At 39.1% G+C, this 25,415-nt stretch overlaps 1 protein-coding gene across 3 annotated transcripts in view; it reads right to left on the bottom strand.

Annotated features, from left to right (window-relative positions):
• SEMA6D (semaphorin 6D) overlaps positions 1–25,415 on the bottom strand; it is a 522,867-nt gene that overhangs the window by 275,463 nt on the left and 221,989 nt on the right. For all 3 annotated transcript variants that reach the window (XM_081136895.1, XM_081136885.1, XM_081136888.1), the window contains one exon: positions 5,680–5,748. The gene's annotated coding sequence lies outside the window, so the exon portion shown is untranslated. The remainder of the gene's footprint in view (positions 1–5,679; positions 5,749–25,415) is intronic.

Raw genomic sequence — 25,415 nt, 5'->3', positions numbered from 1 at the left:
TCCCATAAGAAAACATAAAAGAAAAACTTCATAACATTGGTCATGGCAATTATTTTTTGGATATAACACCTAAAGTAAAGGCAATAAAAGCAAAAATAGACAAGTGGGACTACATCAAACTAAAAAGCTTCTACACAGCAAAAGAAATACCCAACAGAGTAAAAAGGCAACCTATGGAATAGGCGAAAATATTGGAAGCCATATCTGACAAAGAATAAATTTTCAAAATTCATAAGGAATTTTTTAACTCAATAACAAAATAACCCAAAGAGCCCAATTAAAAACTGGGCAAAGGACTTAAATAGACATTTCTCCAAAGAAGACATACAAATAGCCAACAGGTACATGAAAATCACTCAACATCACTAATGATCAGGGAAATGCAAATCAAACCACAACGAGATATTACTTTACACCTGTTAGAATGATTCTCGTAAAAAATTTAAAAAGGATAAGTGTTGGTGAGGTTTTAGAGAAATTGAAACCCTGTATACTGTTGATGGGAATGGTATAGCTGCTATGGAAAACAGTATGGAGTTCCCTCAAAAATATATATATATAGAACTACTATATAATCCAACAATCTCAAGTCCAGGTCTACATCCAAAATAATTGAAAATAGGATCTCAAAGAAGTGTCTTCACACCTATATTCATTGCAGCATTATTTATAATAGTGAAGACATGTAAACAGCCTAAACATCCATTGGCAGATGAATGTAAAAAGCAAATGTGATACACATATTTAGGGAATACCATTCAGAAGAGGGAAACCCTATTTGCAACAACATGAATGAACCTGGAAAACATTATTCTAAGTGAAATAAGCCAGTGAGAGAAGGCCAAGTACTGTATAATTCCACTTACATGAGGTATCTAAATTAGTCAGACTTATAGAAGAAAACAGAATGGTGGTTGCCAGCGGACTGGGGGGAAAATAGGGGGCTGTTCATGGATGTAAGGTTACAGTTACTCAAGATGAATAAGTTCTAGAGATCTGCTATACAATAGAATGCTTATTGTTAGCAACACAATGTTGTGCATTTAAAAATTTAAGAGTGTAAATCTCATGTTAAGTGTTATTACCACAAACAAAAGCAAAACAAAACAAAAGAACACAAGGAAACTTTGGGAGGTGATGGATATGTTTATTGCCTTGATGGTGGTGATGATATCACGAGTGCAGGCATATGTCCAAACGCATTAAATGTGCACTTTTTGTCTATCAATTATATTTCAATAAAACTGTAAAGAAATACTCTATTAAGCACCGGGGAAACAAAAATGATTAAAAGACTTAGTGCCTTCCTTATGTAGCATGTTCCATAGATATTGAATGGCTTTAATAAAGCTAGCACCTATTAGAATGATGCTGCATAAATAAGCATTTCATTGAGGTCAAAGGAGTCTCTTTGAGAAGAATCTTATTTTAGGATAACTCTTTGGAGTCATGTTACATTTGCTGCAAAAAAATATACTTGCAAGTTTAAGACTTAATGCCATGTACTCCTGGATGAGGGCAATAAGGTTTGGGATGCTTAGAAACAGAATCGGTTTTAGTTTATGTTTATGATAATTTCATGGGAAAATAGCAAAGGTCCCCAATGTATTGAGCAAACATTCCACAACTAATTAGGCCATTTGCTTCTCAATCCATTTCTCTAAACACAAAGGAGAGAGGCTTCTGGCTAAGAGATTGTGACCCCCGCTGGCGACAGGGAGGGTCTGTCTTCCCGGAGGCTCAGCTATAAGCCTTTCTCAGGCGGCCTCAGGCCTCTTCCGGACTCAGTCCACCCCACAGACCTACAAACAAGGCGACAAGCTGACAGGAACTAAGCCAGGACTCTTGGCCTTTCAGTCAGCTTCATGAGCCAAAGGGAAAGGAGGCCACCTCCCGAGGCCGGCCAGTGGGAACTAGGCCCCCCCCCAGCAGGCAGCCCGCGCACAGCCTTCTGCTTCCGGCGCCCTGGGCCAGCTGGGCGAGGAGAGGCCTTTCCAGGCCCTTGTGCACTCGCCAACAAGCCTTTTTTTTTCACCCTACAGCCAGAATCAGTAGATTACAAAGCTACCGTCACAAAATGGTCACTGATAGAGGTCGTAGGAGATCAAGGGAGAAAGAAAGAGTTTATGGGTCAAAGAAAAAAATCCGGCTGGCGAGTTTCTGGCAGTATAGTCACGGTTTTCCAAAGTTTGCTGATAATCAGAGACCCAGGCAGGCTGGAAGCCATGTTTCTGAAATCTGTTCAGAGCCACATTTCTTTAGTTTTATTTTATGAGAAGCTTTCGTTTTGAGTATTAACCTCAATTCTCTAATGCACAAAACATTTAAGCTGATGTTTTATGGAGAGGTGTAAACATTGGTACCAGATCTCTGCTTCCCGTGTAGACTTTCTGGGGACTTGGTGAGAAAGCAGCCAAAGACACTCACTCTTGCAGACTGTCTTAACGTGCACCAGGGGACTCAGGCATGATTACTGAATTCAGCCTGCCATGTAGATCTTTTACACGATTGGCCTTACTGTCTCTTAACCCAGGAGCCTCTCAGGCCTAGCCACAGAGCTCTCTCAAGTAGTGCTGACTTTCTGACTTGTCCTAATCTTATCAAGGGTCCACTGGGCTCCACAAGAAACAAATCTTCTCTAGGGCCAGTCTGGAGCTGGCACCAGAGCTGCTTCTGTGTAGCTGAAGGGGAAGGCCCTGTGCAGAGCAGGTACTGCAGAGCTGTGTGGCCACTGTGGGGCCACCACACCTTTCCATGGAGGACTGCCTGGCTCCTCTTCACACCCTTGACCCCATTCCCAAAGCCACTGACAGTATTCGTATTTTTTTTTTCAGGAATCCCTTTCAGGTACTGTCTGAATCCCTTTTTTTTTTTTTTTTTTTTTGCAAGCTCCCATGACACTGTGGCCATTGCATGTCTAACTTCATTTACTTAGTTTCTCATGCTAGCTCCTAGACAAGGCGAAATATATTCTTAAGCTCTTCCTCCAGAAAAATGGATCTCTATTCTATGTCTACATAACTATCAGCAACCAGGCAAAGCAGCTCTCGACAGAACAAAAGCACATTTAACTCTAGAAGTGAATCAACTTAGACTGCAGAATCCAGTTACAATCATGAAACCAACAATAACAAATTTAGGATCCAGTCTTCACCCAGCACTCCTTTGCATATACATGTTTCACTTAATCATCAACACAACTTTATTTTATGGACGCTATTCATATTTTTTTAGGTGAGGAAGCTGAAGCTCAGGGGATATTAAGTAACAAAGTCAGTGTCACACAGATTATAGAAGATGGAAGCAAGATTTGACTCCAGCTGTCTTTGGCCACAAAAGTCCTTTTCTTCTACCACATCAAGGCACTCACGTTCCTCCCATGTAGTCCTGGGGCCATTGTGGATGGACAGGGATAGCATGGCTGGGAAGCAGGTAAGACTCTAGCATCCTTATATCTCTTCCAAGTTTACTTTACCTGTTTTATACATTAAGGTTTCATAAAATATTTTCCTTGAAGATAAGAAAAGTTGGAGCACAAAACACTACATCATTTGTCCTGTTTCAGACTTCCTACTTAAGGAAAATAAGAGCTAAGAAAGAAATATGTGACTGCTGAGATATCCTCTAAGGATAAAATTCCTGAGGGATCCTGCAGCACATTAACTGATTACCTGATATAATACCATAAACTCCTTTATGGCCCAAGTTTTGTCTCATTGGCCAAAATATTAATTAAGAAAAATTAAAAATTAGAATTACTAAGTTTCAGACGCTTTTAATATATTTTGTTTGGAAGAAAATAACAAATTTCCCTTGTTCTTATGTTTTAGAAAGGATAGGCTATTGATAGTTAGGACTAGTGAACCTCTACCCTAACACTGTCACTAGTGAACTAAGTGACCTTGGGCAAAAGGTGTCTCCTTCAGGGCTGAAACACGGCAGTTTTGAAAATGCCATCCGTCTTTAACATTTTCTGATTTCTCTGTAAAATAGGGGATATTTAAAACATACTGGATATTAGAAACCACTCTAGTGTCTATTTCACTGGCCCTTTGGCCCCTTTAAAAATGGATGATGCAATGTCAAGATATGTGGTCTCAAAGCCTAGAGGTCCTAAGTGGTTCCCCATCAGTCACAATTGACTCCTGGCTTCTTGCTGAACTCACTTAGCCTCGCTTTCCAGCGACGAAACACGTGTGTCTCTTGTCTTGTCTGCTCTTCTCTCATCTCCTCTCTTCTTTTCCATCTCCTGCCCTTTCAATCGCTCTCCCTCTTTCTGTGTGTGGGGGAGAATGTGGCCACCAGGCGGAACTCTGAGCACCCCAGGTTGGGCTATTTCAGGAACTCTCTCTCTTTCTCCTGATTTATCAACCTCAGATGTTGCTATCGGGGACAGCTATGCCTCGCTCCCTCTTCAGAAAGGCACTCCCAGCTAAACAACAGAAACAAAAGCAGCTTACCTTGGTCTCTTGGTTGTTTAGCTCCTCCCACTACGTCCAGCCCCTAGTTTGGCTCAAAAACCAAGTATATAAAACAGGCCTGTCTACCAGGCTCCGCTGCCTCTCTTCGGCTGTCATCTCACAGTGAACCAGCCTTTTATGAGAATTGACCTTGCAGTTGGTACAGACACTCATAGATGAAGTAGACATAAATATAAAGGGCTGGCCCTGTTCACCAGAACAGCTGTCTTTATAACAGATTGCTTACGACATGAAGGTTGAAAATAACTAGAGGATCACTGAGTGAGTTATAGGTTAAGCAAGGAGTATATCAGCACTTGATTCAAAAAATAAAAAATTTTAAAAAAGTGACTTAGGAGGAAGAGAATCCTGAATCAGAAAGTCCCATCTCTTTTTCAGGGAAGTAGAAATTTTAAAAATACTAGCATCTTGGAGAAACATTTATAGTGACTAACAGACTTAAAACTGCACTAAGAGTCAGTAATCATTTCAACACAGTTACTGTGACAGTCTCCTGGTGCTCACAGGGTCTGCACGGACATTCACAGTTACTGTGATAGTCAGTCGCCCCATAGCACTGTCACTGTTTGAACAGAGCTGCTTACCCCCGACCCAGCTCCTTCAAGGATTCATAAAGCAAAACAGTCACTCATCCCAGTCAATCAACAGTCTTTCTTTGGAACTTGGTTGCTTCTTCTCTTAATACTTGGTCAAAATCGAAAGTATTTTCCTCTCTACATACGACACAGCTTGCCTTCCTCCATCAACTGCCTGCCAAACATGGTCATTACAGTATATATATTTGGTTACTGAAATAATACGCTTCACATTAAAAATTGGAAGAATCTCCATAAAGCTTTTTCAGAGTATGGCGTGCAGCAAAATGACCTAGACTGTTATTCAAGTGATACTCTTGAAGCAGTGCTTCTATTATTTATCTTTATTCTCATCCTACCATGTTTTTCTAAATTGCCAAAGAGGGCTTAAAAAATGATAATAAAACTTGAATTTTGATCGATACTAAATTAAGAATACAATCTGAAAACTAATCTAACCTGACCAATTAGTTAAGCATGTCTAGTGACAGCAGGAGGCAAAAATCCAGATTAGGTGATATAAATTTCCCAAAGAAGAATGGATCTCACAAGTTCAGGCTTCAATCAAACAGTAGTATCATTCCATGTGGAAGAGGCGCTTTTGCAAAAGACCCATGTCTTACCCTTAGGAGTCTTGGCCTTCAGGATTCCAGGCTGTCAATCTATGGCCAAGAAATCCAGGAGTACTCATGCTACAGTAAACAGAAAAGGAAATGAACAAAAAGGCATTAGGATAGCTACACATGCAGTGAAAAAGCACTGCCTACAAGTGACTAAAGAAAGAAAAAAAAACCTGGAATTAGATTCACAATCTCTCTATTTATCTAAGCATTCCAGGCCTTCGACAAAAATGGTTTTACATTTAAGAATATGTCAATTTAAAGAAAATCTTAAGTAAATAACAGTATTTCTGATATACCAATATAAGAAACATCATGATGGCAATAATTAGGTGACTATATATGTGTAATTCTACTTATGTAAATAAGAAAGGTAAGCATACATGGTAGTTTGGAAACTACATCAAGGCAGTCAAGTATTTTTATGTTAACCTAATCTGTAATATCTAGCACAGGGCTTGGTCTAAAGGCACTTGGTCTAAAAGTACTCCATGAATAATTATGAATGTATAACTGAACAGGTTTACCTGTCTTCACTTAGGAAAATTCCTCAGAGGATAAAAGCAAAACAATAAAGACCATTTTGATGATCCTACACCTGCTCCCCCAAAACCAACCTTAGAGCAATAGCTCCAAAAGTCTCTGGGTTTAGACAATGGCATTCCAAGGCAAGGGATATGCCTGAGGTTTGGGCAATAAGGGAATGCTTTGCTGTAGAGAATTTAAAAACAATATATCTGACTAAAAGTTGATCTGCTTTTTATTGTCACCACACTGACAATTCTCAACTATGTCAATGATAAAATACTCTCTACCAGGCAGAGAGCTCCCACTGCCCCCAACTTGGTATACCACTGGGTTCAGAAAAGATGGACTATTTACCTAAACTAAAGAAGCAATTATGCTGATAAGGAATTTGACAGTGATGGACTTTCTGTACCCAGAAATCTCAAACTTCAAGAGTTAATAGAAAAGAAAATCTCGGGAAACTTGTCTATTGAGAAAATTCTGAGGGATCCTGGATGGGGTGAAGTAGAGGGGCTTTGTCTTGGGAATCATCCTGAACAGATGCCAGTGTGTTAGAGAAGGTAAATGGATACAACCCAGAGAGAGAAAGGGAGAGAGAGAGACAGGGTGGGGGGGTAGGTGAGAGAGAAACTTTGATCGGTTGCTTTCCATACATGCCCCAACTGGGGACTAAACCCACAACCCAGGTATGTGTCCTGACTGGGAATTGAACTCACAACCTTTTGGTGCACAGTAAGATGCTCAAACAACAGCCACTCTGACCAGGCAATCTATGCTTTCTTGATGTCATTGCTTTAGAAGAGAACAAGGGAAAGTGTTGCTTTAATGCCTGCAGTCTATCAACTGTGAATAGTATAAAATAAGGGGCTGTATCAGTAGGTGATCTTAGGGAAAGTTTTGGAGCAGTTGCTCTTGAAAAGCTCCCTCTTTGCTCTGAACTTGTTGCCCAGCTCCCCTCACATCTAGTGTAACCTCTTCCAGGGTTTTCATCTTGGCTGACAGTGGGTCTTGCTGACTTGTCTCCTTCCTCAGATACCAGAGATCATTCCCTTAAACTAAGGCCATGAATCTGATGATTTTTGCTTCTCACTGCCAGTTTCCTGGCTGGAGTAGTACTCAGGGTTTAAACCACTGTCTCCAGACCATTTTATGCCATGTTCAATCACAATGATTGAAGTAGTCTCCATTTCTACTAATGCTAATAACTCAAGCCAAATCTGCTACCTTAAGATAACTCCAATAATGAAAATCACTGTCAGTGTCACCCAATTTTTCAACAGTAAAGAAACACAGATATGAAAACAATGTATATATTATATACATATATAATACTGCATATAATTTTGAATTAGAAAGGAAGTTGAAGTTACTGATTTCCTTGATTGTACATTATTTCCAACTAGAAGGCATCAGGTCTAGCGAACAGTAGCACAGGCCTGTTACTTATATAATGTGTCCCAGCCAAGCACTGTTACATAAACTGTCTCATCTAAACCTCATAACAGCCCTGTCAATATTATTATTGCCCTTAGAAGCAAACAAACATTTCTCAGATCATGTCCCTAGTAAGGGAAGGGATTCAAACTTGTCTTCTTTCTACTTGCTGCTCTACCAGGCACATCTACTAAACGGCACCAATGCTGCCGAGTTAGGCCCTACAGAAACCCATAATGTTAAAGAATTATATCAGTTCTTTTCTTAGGAAAAGAAAAGAGACAATGTCCCAAGCAAAATGTCATAATGTGTAAAAGGGATGTGATGGAGATAGAGAAATCATTCCACTTCAATTTCCCATATATCTAGATCAACTCTTACAAGTTTCCCCCTAATTAAATAGCCTTTTTTATTGTTCCATCCCTTATTCTACTTCTAAGTCTGCCATTTAGCTAACATTTTCAAGTTGTTTTCCCCCCACAGATTTTCTAGCCTCCTTGTATTTTCAGCCTTCAAATGTCTGATGAGAACACACCGGGTGTAGGGCTTTATGGCAATCCCCCTTCTTCAGGTTGCATTTCCTAGGAAGCATTAGCATAAATACCAGTATGTTTGCAACATAATTACTTTAATTCCCTTGGCCCCAACCAGACCTGGAGTGTGTCAATCCAGAATGACTGCAGGGGTAAGAGATGATTATTGGTCCATGAGACATAAATCACAGTAAGTGCTTGAAACTTGGCGCACTGCTTCTGAAACGATCCCTACTGTGAATCAAGGAGAGTACAGGCCTTTATGTGGATGTGAGCAAGGTACGATTTTCTACATCTTAGGTTCTCATTTATAAACCAAGGATCAAAATTCTTATCTTTATTTTTTCTCTGTGCAAATATGAAAAATTTGGCATCTAAAAAGCATTTCAAAAAAGCATATATTGCCCTGGAGAAAACCACTAGGTAAATATTATTATAGAATTGGATTTACAACATAAAGTCAGGGACCTTTCCCCTTCAAAGGTTATAAGAGAGGTTAGCACAATTGGCACTATTGCAAAGCAACTCTTTAGGAAATGAGAATTTTAAACAGCATGTGGACAATCATTTACACACATATAAATGTACAGATGTCTATATTTGGGGGCTTATTATTAATAACCAGATAATTAACAGTGGTCAAGGTTGAGGCTAGAAGCCAAGTTTAAGTGATTACAATTTTATGAGGGATATTTCTATTTTTCTTGTATAATAAAGATCCACCTATTCACTGGTCAAGCGTATTTACTGACTACTTAATGTGTATAAAGCACTGTGAATACAGATAGAAGAGAGTCTTGTATTTATTGAGCCACCTACTGTATTCTAGATGCTGTGCAAGGTGCATTTACTGCATGTTTGTGAGTTGTAGGGGTGGGGCGACAGGGAGGGAGAGAAAGTGTAGCAGAGAGGGAAATGGAGTGTTCTAATTTGAGTCTCAGCTCTAGGTATCCCTGGAATTCATACATACTTGGCAGAATTGTGGACTTAACTATTTGCCCAAGGGACTTAAGGACCTCTCAAGACAGCACTACTTCAGACAAACCCACATGGTCCATGGCGGTCCCTCACTTATCAGTGGGGTAGGGCACTCTCTGGAACTGTAACCCTGATTTATGTTCTGACCAAATTGTGCCCAGGCTCATAGATATGCTACCTGTCAATTAAAGAGGTATTTAAATTAAATAGGAGAGAGAGAAGAGAGTCTTATTTTGGCAAGGGGCCAGGGTGGCTTGTGCACACGGAAGACTATGAGGAACACAATGCGACCTTGGCACCTTGGGCGCCTGCGTGCGCCAGCCTCGGCGCAGCGGTGGCAGCACTCCAGCGGCTCCTCAAGCAGCAACCTCGGGACAGCGGAGCTCGGGCCCTGCTGCGGAGTACACTGCTGGCAGGCCTTGGGGCGTCACGGAGCTTGGCCTCCGCAGGGACCGGGACACTGGTAGCAGCGGCTTGGCAGGAAGCAGAGAAGACAGGTATCGCCAAAGGTATATGAAGCAGAAGGGGGCGGGGATGGCTAATGTCATATAATATTTAAATAAAATTTTTTAATGATCGCATATGAAATACTTCTAGGGGCAGGATGCTGCACGGGCTGAATTTATTATAAAAGGAGTTGAGTGGTCCATCCAGGTCCATTTATATAAGCCTGAAAAAGATGTTTTACATGGAAAATATATTAAATAGCCATGACAATGAGGGGTCATTGTCCTCATCTTACTGATGAGAAACTGTAGATAAAAAAAATGGAAATCTCTTGTTAGGGTCATTGTATAGGTTGAATGGTGGCCCCTAAAATATACGCCCATGTTCTAACCCCTAGAACCTGGGGATATTACTGTGTAGGGCAAAGGGTGTGATTACGTTAAGGATCCTGAGAGGAGTTTATTCTGGTTTATTCAGATGGGCCCTACATGTAATCACATGCATCCTCCTAAGAGAGAGGCAAAGGGATTTGGGGCAGATACACAGAGGAAAATAATGCACAGAAGAGGAGGAGGCAATGTGACCACAGTGGTGAAGATTGGACTGATGGGGCCACAAGCCTGAAGCGACCAGGAGCTGGAAAAGCCAAGAGACAGGTTTTCCCTGAAGCCTTCAGAGGAGTGAGGCTTTGCTGGCACCTTGACCTCAGCCTTCTTTCGTCCAGAACTGTGAGAGCACATGTTTCTGTTTTAAGCCACCCAATTTGTGATCAATTGTTTCAGCAGCCGCAGGAAACTAACACAGTCATACAATTAACTAGGGAGAGGAGAAGACATGTTTCAGATTTAAGTTTGTCTGACTTTAAATTGTCTTTTTGGACCCCTCTGAAATGGCTCTGGGATGCCCTCAACATACACTGTGGCCATAGAGCTCTTGGACTTTAAATGATACTAACCATTTACTTTGACCAACACCACCTTCTATTTGGAAATATACTGCGAACTACTGGATTTTTTAAGACATAGATGAGATGTATGTGCAATAAGGGCTATAGGAGTTGAATCAAGAGAACTGGTTATGGGCAGAGATGATGAGGAAAGAATTCATGGAGGAGACTTTGAATTGCGAGGGAAAGGATGCATGTAATTGGATAATTGTGGAGCACCAGGTAGAACATTGTGGGACCTGTGAAGAACAGCTTGAGCAATATTTCAAGGGGAAAATTATAAGCCCCATGCAGAGTACACTGTGGAACCCAGTCTGCAATGGAAAATCTCATATGAAAAATGAAAAACTAATTAGATTTAGATTCTGGTTGTGTCTGTTATTGCTATGGTGAATTGTTACTGTCCCTTCTGGAATCTCAGGTATTCTTATTTACTCAAGATCCTTTTCTTAAAAATAAAAAGTCTATCCCACATCCAAATTTATTATTGAGTTGGTTTTGTAGCTACATCTTTTTGTGGTCAGGCATTTTCTTTCTGCCCACGTGCCTCTTTCAATGCCATCTGTTTTGCTAAGGGATTTAATGAATTACAAGCCACACCAGCAACATACAGGACTGAGTTCTTAAAGAACAGGTTTTAACTTTATTTTTACTTTTCCCCCTCTCCACTAAAGGTGAATTAAGTAATCTTTACAAGAGATAAAATTACCTGCATTCTTGTCTAGCCTTAATAATGGAAAGGAGAAGGCCTTTTATCTATTCATTGTGAACAGAGTAATCACAATTTGTTATGGCTCACAGAAACAGGAAAGAAAGTAACAACAAATCAACACAACTAATGTGGTTTTCATTTTATCTGAAAACCCTAAAACCTTGGTCATCTTAATTCTAGTTCATTACAGCCAAGAATTTAATCTCTGGTGCCAGAGAGGCAAGAAATATATTTATGTCTATGGTAGCAGTAGCTTAACTCCAGATCAATACTCACAGTCACTGTTGGAAGAAGTTCAGTTTTCACAAAAACACCTATGTATTTCTCACTTGAGGAAAGGGGCTGAGAGGGGCATGGGGCGGGGGGTGGGCATGAAGCAGCATTCATTCTGGAATCGCTGGTCAAGCGACATCTGTGTTGTTTTCCTGTGCCGGGGTTTGTGAGGAATTAAAAATGTTTAAGTGTCATCTCTGCCGTAAAAATCTAGTTAGGGAGATGAGATATAATGTCTGAAACTTTAAATACGAGCCCCAAACAATCAAAACAAAAAGAACCCCAAGCAAGAGTTTAAGACAATAAAAATGGCACAAGACAGGACACATTTAATTATCAATAATTGCTACAGGATGTCAGAGAAATGGAGAGAACATATCATATTGAAATGGTCTGGAAAAAACCCACGACAGTATCATGATATGAAATGAATCACAGTGACTGGATATAAAAGGGAAAAAAAATTTTTTAAATCAATATCTAGAATCACCAAATGGGGCCTGTCAATGTACTCAGGGACTGCACAAGGACTGTCTTGCTCATGTAGCAGGATCAAATCTAGTACCTATTGTCATGAGCCAATGCACATCTATAGCTGTTCTCTCCAACACCATATAAATGTGAGTGTGCAAACAGAAACACACACATCCCTCACATATTTTACAAATGCGTTCTGCCTGTGGAAGTTCTAATTTTATAGATTTTATCCATTTGGGGTTATTTTGTGTGACTAAGGATGACCTTAGCTCATCCTTAAATTAACATGCGAGGACCAAATTTTCCATTCCAAATAGAATGATGCATCCAAGGACAGAAAGCAATTACATTTCCAAGAAGAAGTCTCTTTCTGACATTCTGTATACCTCACTCTATCAATAGGAATTTACTTAGAGGAGTTATTATAATAATAGTAATTATTATTATTACTAATTATTGCCATCCATAATAGTCATACAATTATCAGATTTAACAAAGCTCAGATATTCTTGTTCTACCATATCCAACTTAACCACATGTCCAACAAATATGATAGAACGCCTGTTTTACACTCAGTGATGTGTCAGGCACTGCAGATATCATGGTGACGGGTGTGGGGAGGTACAAGGTCTGTGTGTTCGTGGGGTTTACATTCATAGGTGTGTGTGAACATGCGCGTGTGTTGGGGGGAGACAGAGGATAAACAAGTAATCCAATGAATAAAGGTAATGCAGATGGTGAGGCATCTGCTATTTTGAAATAACGATGGTGGGATGAGATGGAGAGTGACTGTGGCCAGTGGTGGGAGTGGGAGGCAGTAATTTTAGATGGTGTGGTCACCAGAGGCCTCTCTGAGATGGTCATGTTCATATTCAAACTAAGATTTAAATGAAGGCAGCGCTGAACTGAATGAAGACCAAGGGGAGAATGGTCTAGGCAGAGAGAAGAGCAAGTACAAAGGTTCAAGGATGGAAATAAGTTTGTTCAAGAAGCAAGAAGGCCGGTAGGGCTGGAGCAGTGAGGGAGGAGTGGTTAGAACAAAGCAGGAAGGGGAAGGAGGGGGGACCTAGACCATGGGGGGGTCTGTGGGCCTTGGAAAGGACTCACTGTGCCTGCTTAGGGCAAATATTGATAGGCATTTCATAAGACCAAGGCAAATGCGGTTGAATCAGTTTCTAGGTCTTAGATCTTCTCCACTATGTTAAGATAATTATTGGTACCAAACATTTTAGGTAGTTAACCAACATTTACTAAAAATATAACATTTGCCCAAATTGAGATTTGTCGTTTACACAGTTTGGTGATTCTATTTCAGTTTGAATAAAAATCATGGGATTTTCGCAATACATTTCAATGCTCCCTAACCCCCCCTCACAATATTATCTACAAAAATGGTTAGGAAACAAGGAAACCATCCCACAATCACATAACACTAACAAAGCACCTATTTTGAGCGTCTTTGCTCCTTTATCCTGAAGCATAGAAAACCAGGATGTAGCTTTAATCAAAGCAGACAGACAATTTTCCTTCAGTGCTTTCAAAGCACATTTAGAGCAGGTGCTGATTATTTTGTAAGTTTTGGTCACTGGCAAGGACGTTTCTCAGCAGCTCTAAATCAGCCTGGTTAACTGGGCTTTGCTGATCACCGCCTGCAACTATCTTCCCCTCGTTGGCTCACATCTTCGCTTCTTACAAAAATCGGCCTTTTTGAGTTTAAAAGGACTTATGATGAAAAGTAATTTCTGATAAGCAGTAATGAGCCTGACTCCTTCCTACGAGGCTCCCTGGGTATAAAAATTAGATTCGAAGTAATTTCTAAGTAAGTTCTGAGAATTCGTAGGAGGAGAATTCCTCCTCTTACTTGAGTGTCTTTGGTTGCCAATGAGAAAGACACAGCCTTGGGATGGCTAATTAGAAGATGTTAACCTCACCTAACTATGTCTTAACAAAACCCAGAAAATAGATGTTTTTTCTTAGTCTCTGTGTAAGATTTTAAAATTCTCTGACTTGAGGATTTGAATAGGGATCTAGAGAGCTTAACAGGTCAATAGAGAAGTTAGTGGAATTGATTTTTAGGTATGGATTTTATTTCATAAATTCATGTGTTATTTAGGAAATTGAAGCAGAAGGACTGAATACAGTGTATTCCTCACTACTCCACATATTCCCTCAGCTGGTTATCTCTGGCATTGCCATGGAGATGCAATCCTTTAAATATAATTTAATAGAGTTTTCACCAGAAATTGTTAGTATGATCTAGTATTGGTTTAAGCGGAAGGTTGTAGGGAAAAAAAGGAAGAAAATAAAATCTATTGTTTGTTTAGCAGTTTGTTTTTTAAACAAGTTTAAAAATTTAAATATTTCCCCTTGCCGATATCACAGGTTTCTCAAACTTAGTACAGTCAATACAGAATTTGTGATTCCCACAGTCAGCGTCCCATCTGTTAAGCCACGGTCTTTCCTAGTTTAGTAAATCACTGTTCACTTAGTATCGAATCAGGCGAGATCCCTCTTGATCTTTCCCTCACCTTCAACTGCATCTACATGCAAACCGTCTGCACGTCTTACTGACTCAGTCTACAAAATCTATCATAAGGCTGCAATCAAGGAGTTGCTGGGCTGTGTTTTCATCTGGAGGCCCAACTGGAAAGAATCTCACCCCAAGCTTATTCAGGTTATCGGCAGAATTCATTCCCTTGAAGCTGTTTGACTGAGGGGCCTGGCTTTCAGCTGGCTGTTGGCTGAGGCTGCTTTCAGGTCATAGCGGCTATCAAAAATTCCTAGAGGCTGTCTATATGTCCTTGCCACATGGGTTTCCCCAACATATCCACTTACTCCATTAAGCCTATGACAAGCGTCTCTGGCTCAAGTCTGCTACAACAGAGTTTTACATACTCTAACATTATGATGGGAGTTGCATCCCATCATTTTGCCATATAACATAACCTACAGGAGTGACATCCCGTCACCTTTACCATATTTAATTGGTTAGAAATAAGTCACAGGTCCCATCCACACTCCAGGAGAAGGGATTACACAAAGGCTTGAACACAAGAAGGTGGGAAACACTGGGGATTACCTTAGGGACTGCCTGCCATATTTTAATTGATATTCTTCATTATAGATTTTTATTTTTAAATTGTTTTTGGCTCATGTCCTTATTATTTCCTTTCTTTTGCTCACTTTGGTTTAAATTGCTTTTGTCTCCCTTAGTTTCTTTAGGTAGAAGCTAAGCCATTGATTTGAGACCATTCTTCTTTCCTAATCACTGTGATAGCAGCATCCTACACATTTTTATTTGTCATGTTATTATTTTCATTCAGATCAAAATACATCTTGAATTTCCTTTTGATTTCTTCTTTGAAACATAAATTAATTAGAAGTATGTTTACTTAGTTTCTAAATATTTGGGGATTTAGCAGATATCTTTCTGTTATTGAGTTCTAACTTGATTCCATTGTGCTTAGGGAATATACTTTATATGTTTGGAATCCTTTTTAAATTAAGGAGGTTTGTTTTATCATCAAAATGTTGTCTATATTGGTAAATATTCCATGAGTACTTGAAAACAGTATGTATCCTCTGTTATTGGGTAGAATTTTCCATAAATGCCAAGTAAGTCAAATTGGTTGATAGTGTTAAGCCTTTTATATCTTTATTTAATGTATTTTTTCTATTGTTTATTGAGATAGGATTGTTGAAATCTTCAACTATGATTGTGGCTTTGTCTAGTTCGCCTCTTACTTATATCAGTTTTTACTTTATGCATTTGGAAGTTGTTTTTAAGTGCAGGAATACAGGGTGGGCAAAAGTGGTTTTACAGTTGTGAGTACACAAAGTTTATTCTTGTATTATTTATTAATTATTGTGTTATTTTCCATACAAATTGTAAACCTACTTTTGCCCCACCCTATATTTAGAATTATGCTCTCTAGATGAACTGACATCTTTGTCATTATAAAATGATACTTTAAAAAAGTTATCTTTATTGTTGAAAGTATTACAGATGTTCCCCTTTTTTCCCCCTCTGAACCCCCTCCACCCTGCTCCTGCCCTCCCAAGATCTCACTGAACTATTATTTGTGTCAATGGGTTATGCATACATGCATAGAAGTTCTTTGGTTAATCTCTTCTCCACCCCCCCCCCCCCAGATACTCTTTATTCCTGGTCATATTCTTGTTCTATAAACATAGCCACTCAGCTTTCTTTAAATTGGTGTTATAATGGCATAATTTTTTATATCATTTTACTTTTAATCAATTTATGTCTTTATATCTTAAGTGAGTTTCTTATAGATAGTATGTCTTAGATCTTGCTTTTTTATTCAGTCTGACAATCTCTCACTTTTAATTCAGTATTTAAATCACTTACATTTAATGTAATTATTTGATATCATTATTTTTAAATCTACCATGTTGTTCTTTTTTAAAAAATTGAGTTTATTGGGGTGACATAGGTTCACACAACCATACAAGTTTCAAGTGTACAACTCAATAGAACATCATCTGCACACTACATTGTGAGCCCAGTGCCTCAAGCAAAGTCTTTTATCATTCCCATTTCCACCCCTTTGCCCAACTCCACCTAGACCCCACCCCTTTCCCTCTGGCTATCACCAAACTGTAGTCTGTTTGTGTTATGTATATGTGTTTCTTGGATGGTCACTTCCTATTCTTTCATCCAGTCCCACTTCCCCTATGATAGCTGTCTGTCTGCTCCATGTATCCATTCCTCTGTTTCTAATTTGTCAGTTTCCTGATTTTTTGCATGTATGAGTAAATTTTTATTAAATGCTTAAGATATGAATTTTATATTTTGGATGCTGGATATTTTTACATGCTTTTAAATATGTTTCAGTTTTTTCCTGAGACTCAAATAAATTATTTGGTAAGTTTTTCAAGGCTTGCAAATAAGCTTTACTATGGGAGACCAGAACAGTTTTTAGTTTAGGGCTGATTTTTCACCATAACTAAGACAATATAATTCTTTTTTTTTAATATTTTTATTGTTTTCAGAGACTGAGGAAGGGAGGAGAGGGAGATAGAAACATCAATGATGAGAGGGTCGTCAATGAGAGGATTGTCATTGATCAGCTGCCTCCTGCTCACCCCCTGCTAGGGATCAAGCCCTCAACCCAGGCATGTGCCCTGACCGGAATCGAATGGGAATCTCTGGGATCATAGGTCGAGGCTCAACCATTGAGCCACACCTGGCCGGGCAACAATATAATTCTTAATACTCTACCCAATGCCTTGTATTACCAGGTTGTTCCACTGTAACTGATAGCAATAAAAATTATTACAAGCTCTGTGTGATCTCTTGGGACTATTTCACAGGATCCTTTATAGTTTCTTTCTCCAGATATGGTGATTTCATCATGTGCTCGTGCGGAGCAGAACACAGTAGGAGACTTGAGAATACTTGGAGATCTCAAAAGTCCTCTCTCTGTGAAGAACTCTCCTCTCCAGTAGGCTGCCTTGCGAATTCTCACCATTTTGAATTCTCAATTTCATCTCCGCATTTTGGGGAAATTACTGGGATCTGTTTGAGGGGCCCCTTCCTGGAAACTCTTGAAGCAGTAAGCTGAGACATTCATAGGGCTTGCCTCATTTTTGCTTTCCATAGGTATCATTATCTTACGTTACCTACTGTACAATATCTTAAAACTATTGTTTTATATATTTTGTCCATTTTTTTAGTTGTTTAAGGTGCATAAAAGTAGTCTCTTGTCCCTCATCATTACTAGAAGTGGAAGTGTGCAAGGGTCCTCAATCTTTTCATTTTGTACCGTTGCCTCTTTTTCACAGATTGAGCAATTTCAGCAGCCTGGAGAAATCTATGCACCGTTCTCAGAATATTCTCATTAAGGTTGTATAACCAAAGCATAGGATAAAGGAAGTAAACCAATTATCCTGAAACACATTTATCAAGATATTTTTAAATAATTGCATTGCTATAATAAATGTGCTTCTTTATTAAAACATTAAAAAAATTCTAGCAGCAGGTCTAATAATTACTAAAATCTAAAGTGATACTTAGCATAAATAATATTTCCAGATTTTTGCCACAACTGTATGTGTTATGAAAACATTTGTAATTTCTACTGATAACAAAATCGCAAGAACTGCTAATCCTACTGAGCTTTGGATCCTGCATTCATAATTGAAGGAATGTTAAATTTCAGTTAGAGGTTAGTGAAAATGAAGGCATATTTTTCATTATCCAAGTTCATGAAACCCTGCATTGTCCACGAACATCACGGCGATCTAGAGAGCCTATGATCAGAAATACTGTTATCAGGAAACCTCCTGATTTTTTATTTTGAGGATTGACTCATGGTTCACAGAATTTGCTACTTAAAAACCTTAGTTTCTCAAGTTTGCTGCCAGTTTTAGATCTTCATTGTTGGTGAGGTCCTAAAAGACAATTGGATTATATGGGATCATAAGTAAAGCACTTATCATTGTGCACGGTACCCACTAAACTCACAATAATCACATTAACTATTAATCACCATCATCATGGGATGGGGGACCACTTTTGGGGGTGTGTGGAGTGAGCTGAAGCATTTACTGAGTGCTTGTATTGGCCAGGCTCTGGGCTATTTTTAATTGTATCATCTCTATCAGTCCTTGCACAGTCCCACAATATTATCATCATTCCCATTTCACAGCTTGAGTAATTGATGCTCATAAGATTCAGAAAGTATGTTCAGTGTCAGACAGTTAGTGAGTAGGAAAGCCAAGATTCAAACTTAAGCATTCTGACTCCAGAGCTTGGGCTCAAAACCACTTAGTCACCACACCACCTACTATAGTAGGAATAAAATTCAAAGGTGATTTGTTCAGGTAGCATCTGCATTTTATTTTATTACTATTTTTTAATCCTTACCAAAAATTGATTTTTAGAAAGAGAGGAAGGGAGAGAGAAAAAAACATCTATGTGAGAGAAACATCCATTGGTTGCCTCCCCTATGCACCCCGAGAGGGTATTGAACATGTAACCTTTTGGTGTGCGGGGCTATGATCCAACCAACTGAGCCACTTGGCCAGGGCAGCATCTGCATTTTAAAAAGGGTCACTCTAGCCCTGGCTGGGTGGTCCAGTTGGTTGCACCACTACACCAAGATCACACGTTTGATACCCAGTTGGGAACATGCAGGAATCAACCAGTGAATGATCGGTAGGTGGAACAATAGCTGTGTGTGTGTGTGTGTGTGTGTGTGTATCTCTTTCCCTTCCTCTTTCTCTCTAGAATCAATAAATTGAGATAAATAAATAAATAGGGTCACTCTATAACAAAAAACCTTCAGCAATCAAAATTATAAATAAAATGGTAGCATATTAGGCAGCTGAGGTGAATAACGATCATACACATAATCCTCAGTGTATCCTGTGTGTAAATAATAGAATAAAAACTTGTGTGTGTGTGCACGCACACATGTGCAAGAATGGTGAACTCTCCCTGTGAGACATCGTCCAAGCCCTATCTCAAAATAGCTCATTGCTTTCTTGCTGGGTAGTCTCCATGCACAAGGATCTATCTATTGCCCAAGAAATTTGCTTGGCAAAAGGTGTTCAATACACATTTGTGGAGTAAAGAAATTCCTGGTACCAGGAACAAAACCAGGAAACATCAAAATGACAAGTTGCAAAATTACCTTAGAAATTAAGCTACATTCAGGAAAAACACAGAAAACTGCTTTACTGTAAGGATCCCTAATGGGCAAGAACTCAGTTACCAAAAGTAGACTGTAAGTCCTTAAAGTGTATTCTAAAGTGTATTCTAAAAGTCTAAGGCAGCAGGGATTCATAGCCTTTGACTCTTACCAGCAAAGATCCTAGTATATAGCCATCAGGCTCTCTAAATGCTCACTGAGTGCATGAAAAAATGTTTTAAATTATATATTCTCCACTGACTACACCACAGGTCTTGCATTACGTAGAGCACCAGTTCAGTAGCAGCGTGCTTTTGCTCATTTGTTCCTTAGGCCTATGAAGCAGTGGTTGCCACAATCACTGGATGTCAGATCCTCATAGTCAAAGAGATTATCAATAGGGAATGAGCTCTGCAAAGAGCATTGCTCTCTGGGCCTCATTTGATGAGGGCTCCTATTTCTAACAGGTGTTTGTCGGGATCCCTCTACCTCGCTGCTTCATCTGCAATACTGTCCAAGCTTGTGTATGGCATGTCAGAAACTGTGGCCACAGGATGGGACTTGCATGGGCTCTTGATCCCCCTCTTATGCCATCTTTTTGAAAAAGAGTTTTCAGAAGCAGTTCCTGTGATAAAGCAAGATGTTTTGAAATAGATCAAACCAGTGACATTTGATTCTGCCTCTTTGTGGAGTGAGGCTATTTGTTTTAGTTCATGAAATAAAACTGAAAACTTGTAGACATGCTGTTGTTACCACTTAAAACTGGACTCTTCTCTGAATATGAGATAGACAGACCCTAAGTACCATTCCTAGCCCTGTTCTCAATAGGATACAAAGCTTTTGTGCACATAATGAACTCAGACATTTTAATAGCTGCTTTGTAACCTTCAGGCCTCTGTTGTCATAACCTCTACTGACTCACTGTGGATTATTATGTGGGGCTTAGCATTGTTGATTTTCTTTTTTTATATCTGTTCCTAAAGCGATAGAAATTGTCACTTCCATTTAGAACACATTTGTTGAAATGGTGTTTTTTTCTAAAGGGCACTTAAGTCATTTTTATTTAAAGGAAACTAATTAAATTTATCTTCCTCATTTGCCTCAACATGACCTTTTGGGAACTTGGAAATTAAATTTTCTTCTAATATTTTACTTTCCAACTTGGCAAACATTTGACATTGTTTTAGATTCTGAACGAAGTTGAAAAAGCACAGATTTCTTTTCAAAGATCACTTCAACTTTGAAACAGAAAATGATAATGACTCTGTATACTTACCTGCTGTGGTATGGCTTTAATTTTTCTTTTTAAATAAATTACAAAGGAGAAGGTAAAGATGAATATAAAAAACAATGAGATCATAAAATTACCAACTAAAAACAACAACAAATACCCATGAGGGTGATTTCAACTGTAAATATACTCATTTAAAAATGCAAAAGTGTTCATAATACCATTTAATAAATATTATTTGATGTGGATAAACATAATAAATTACTGAACAGAAATTAAAATACCTATTCTTGAGCAGTCTGAATTAAAACTACTAATGGTAATGACACTAGTAAAGATCTCCAAACTATGCTAAAATAAAGAAATTGATCAAAGAGAATTTGTTATTTATAACTTAAAATATGTTTCCATGCTTGATCCTATAATCATGTAATAAAAGTATTTCAGGAATTTTAAGAAACTGTTAAAAGTTCAATAATGGAGATTACTTTTAATTAAAATATCAACTTTTTTAAAATAAATCATTTATCCTTTGATACAGCATAAAGGGACCTGGAGAGTATTATGCTAAGAGAAATAGCCTAGTCAAAGAAAGACAAGTATCATATGATCTCACTTATGTTTGGAATTTAATGAACAAAATAAACTGATGAGCAAAATAGATCCAGAGACATGGAAGCATGGAACAGACTGAGGAATCTCAGAGGAAAGGGGGAGCTGGGGCTGGAAGAGATTAACCAAAGAACTTAAATGCATATATGCATAGCCCATGGACACAGATAAGAGAGATCTGGGAAGTGGGCAGGATCCAGGTGAAGGGAGTCAATGGGGGAAAAACAGGGGCATCTGTAATACTTTCAACAATAAAGATACATTTTTTAAAAGTTTTATTGTGAGATAATTATACCTTATAAAAACAATAATTACAGAGTTTTATAATTTGTGGAGGTCTCTCCATATATATATCTCCTAAAGATGTAGGTAAGACAAGTATTTCTTTATTTCTAATTAAAGATATAAAGTGGAGCTCAGAGAAGTGAATTTGCCCAAATCACATAGACTAAGTGTCAAACCTGGGACTCAAGCACAAGTCACGTGACTTCAGATTTACTTTTTGGTTAATCAAGAAACTTATCCTTCCTCAATTCCTGCCAAAGCAATAGAGACAGTTTTCTATGTGATTTAGCAACACTGAAGTTCTCCCTCTTTTCATCTGCCTCGTCATTATTACCACTTCTGGGCATTTCTTTACGGTAGTACTTGCTTCTGTGGAGAGGAGTGAGAAGAGCAAGTTGTGGGCCAGGCCTCCAACTGAGAGGTCAGTAGGGGAGCAAACAGGAAAAGCATGGAGTGATAGGAGGTGTGTGTATGCACTAAGCAAGAGCACCAATTCTGAGCACCAGTGGCCTTCAAAAACAGCAGTGATCAGCTGGGAACGGGGGTGAGCAACAAGCAGTCCAATCTTTGGGTTTTTTCTTAAGTCAGCTATATTGAGGTATAATTTATATACAATAAAATGTATTTAGTTCAGTGTGCTGTTCACTGGCTACCACAATCAAGTCCAAGGGTATCTCCATCATCCGCAAAAGTTCTCTCCAGCTTTTCTGCAGTCAATCCCTCTTCCCACCCTTGTCCTCATACAACCACTGGAATAGCAGGTTTTTAAAAACATGGATAGTGAAGAGGGTAAGGGAAATAGTGAGAACAAAAGGAGAACGTAAATCAGATGAATTTCCCAATGGTTAGAATTCCAGGTTATAAATCTAAACAAAATTTCTGGGCAAGGCAGGACAGTAAGTTGGACTTGTGAGGGAGGGAAAGCCACCTGCTTTTTCTCCCTGTTCCTTTCTGACAGTCATTTCCTGGTTTCTCACTCCCTGTCTCATCTCAACCTGACTTCCATCCATTGATTATGTTTCTGGAATAAAAATGTCACCTGCAGAGCTCTACTCTATTGAAAAGCTGCAACCTGGACCACACTGGTAGCTTCAACCAACATCCTAGATGTCTGTGAATCACAGTCAAGATTAGACTCAAGTAGTTCTTAAACTTCTTGGGGGGGGATGGGCAGTGTGGTTACAGATCTCTTTGAAAAAGCTCTTGATCCTCTAGAGAATTTGTTTGAAGAAATAATGGCAGAAAACTTCCTTAACCTGGTAATGGAAAAAGTCACACAAGTTCAGGAGGCACAGAGAGTCCCAAGAAAGAAAAATTCAAAGAGGGCCATGCCCAGACACATCATAATTGAAATGCCAAGAATTCAAGACAAAGAGAGAATCTTAAAGGCAGCAAGAGAAAAGCAATCTGTTACCTACAAAGGAGCTCCCATAAGGCTGTCAGCTGACTTCTCATCAGAAACTCTACAGGCCAGAAGGGAATGGCATGAAGTATTCAGGGTAATACGAAACAAGGATCTGAAACCAAGACTACTCTATCCAGCAAGACCATCATTCAAGATAGATGGTGAAATGAAGAGCTTCCCAGACAAAAAAGGCTAAAGGAGTTTATCACTACCAAACCAGCGTTGCAGGAAATGTTAAAGGAACTGCTGTATGTAATTAGAAGTAGAAATATATGTAGAGAGAAACATAGGCATAAAGAATTAAAATGGCAATAGATAAATATCTATCAATAATAACCTTCAATGTAAATGGATTAAATGCTCCAATAAAAAGACATAGGGTGGCTGAGTGGATAAGTAAACATGACCCAAATATATGCTGTCTACAAGAGACTCACCTCAGAACAAAAGACTCACACATGATGAGAGTGAAGGGATGGAAAAAATTGTTTCCACGCAAATGGAAATGAAAAGAAAGCTGGGGTAGCACTACTCGTCTCAGACAAAATAGACTTCAAAATGAAAACCATAATGAGAGACAAGAAAAGTCACTACATAATACTAAAGGGGTTGATCAAACAAGAGGATATAGCCCTGATAAACATATACGAACCCAATATGGGAGCACCTAAATTTATAAAAAAAACTTCTAGAGAACTTTAAGGGAGAGATCAACAGAAATACAGTCATACTAGGGGACTTTAACACCCCACTGACTTCACTGGATAGGTCTTCCAGACAAAAAATCAACAAGGAAACAGTGATCTTAAATGACACACTAGATCAGATGGATTTAATTGACATTTACAGAACATTCCACCACAAAGCTACAGAATATACATTTTTCTCAAGTGCACATCAGTAGATGAGTGGATAAAAAAGCTATGGTACATTTACACCTTGGAATACTACGCAGTTGTAAAAAAGAAGGATCTCTTACCCTTTGGGACAGCATGGAGGGAACTGGAGAGTATTATGCTTAGCAAAATAAGACAGTCAGGGAAAGACAAGTACCACATGATCTCACTCATATGCGGAATATAATGAACAAAATAAAGTGATGAACAAAATAGATCCAGAGACACAGAAGCATGGAACAGACTGAGGGATCTCAGAGGGAAGTGGGGGTGGGGAGGGGGTGGGGAGGGATTAATCAAAGAACTTATATGTTTATAAACATAACCCATGGACACAGACATTGGTCTGGGAAGGCCTGGGGGTGGGGTGGACCCGGGGTGGAGAGGATCAATGGGGGTAAAAAGGGGACATCTGTAATACTTTCAACAATAAAGATAAAATTTAAAGAAGCTCCTGATCCTCTACCTAGTAACATACATCTCAACACACAATATGGCATTCAATTTCAGGTGGTCCACAGGGACCCCCAAGCCCACTCCTGGTAATCAAGGGATGCCCTTGGTATTCAGTGTCCAACCTTCCTATACCTTGTGTTCTTCAGCCCCCTGCTCTGGGCATACCAGGGAGAACTACCTCGTACTCTACAGAAGGACTCAGGAAGGACTCTGCAGCACCACTTCAAAGTCCTACATTAGCACGTTCTCTATAAAACTTTTTTTTGGCTTTTATAACACCGGATCTCTCTTTGTGTTTGAAGTGGAAATTTCTCACCACTTTACACAGAAAATAACATTTTGAAGAAAGAATTGTGTGGTTCAAGAGTGTTGTGTTGCTTGTCAAAATATCAATGCAGCCAAGTGTGAAGTGAACACAAGACCAGGGTTCCTCTTAGTTCTGTGTTCCCCCAATAGCTGTGGATATAAGGTTTAGAAAGCAACAGACTTCTCTGGGTATCTCCAATATGCTCGTCTTTCAAATGAGAAAGGATTTGATTGGATAATGCCTTCTAGGATTCCATATCCCCTTCTCTGAAGTCAAACTACCCTTTCTCTTTTATAATTGAAATAAATATTCTGGATACTTGAGGTCACCTTATAAAATATCCAGCACACATATGCAAAACATACAGATATTTGAAAAGCCCCTAAAACTAAGATGTGATCTGGAATGTCAATGGCCAGCAGGAGCCAGTTTCTGAGGGTAGGCCACCTCCTCAAAGCCATTCTCTTGCTGATGCCCCCTTTCACTGGGGCTCATAACAAAACAGTGCTTCACTTTAGGGACCAAAACACACTAACAAAGTGACAATGACAAACCTGGTGA

Source organism: Miniopterus schreibersii (assembly GCF_964146895.1).
Source record: "Miniopterus schreibersii genome assembly, chromosome: 1".
Lineage (NCBI taxonomy): Eukaryota > Metazoa > Chordata > Mammalia > Chiroptera > Miniopteridae > Miniopterus > Miniopterus schreibersii.
Note: the sequence above shows the minus strand (reverse complement) of the source record. Positions and strands in the feature narration are given on the sequence as shown.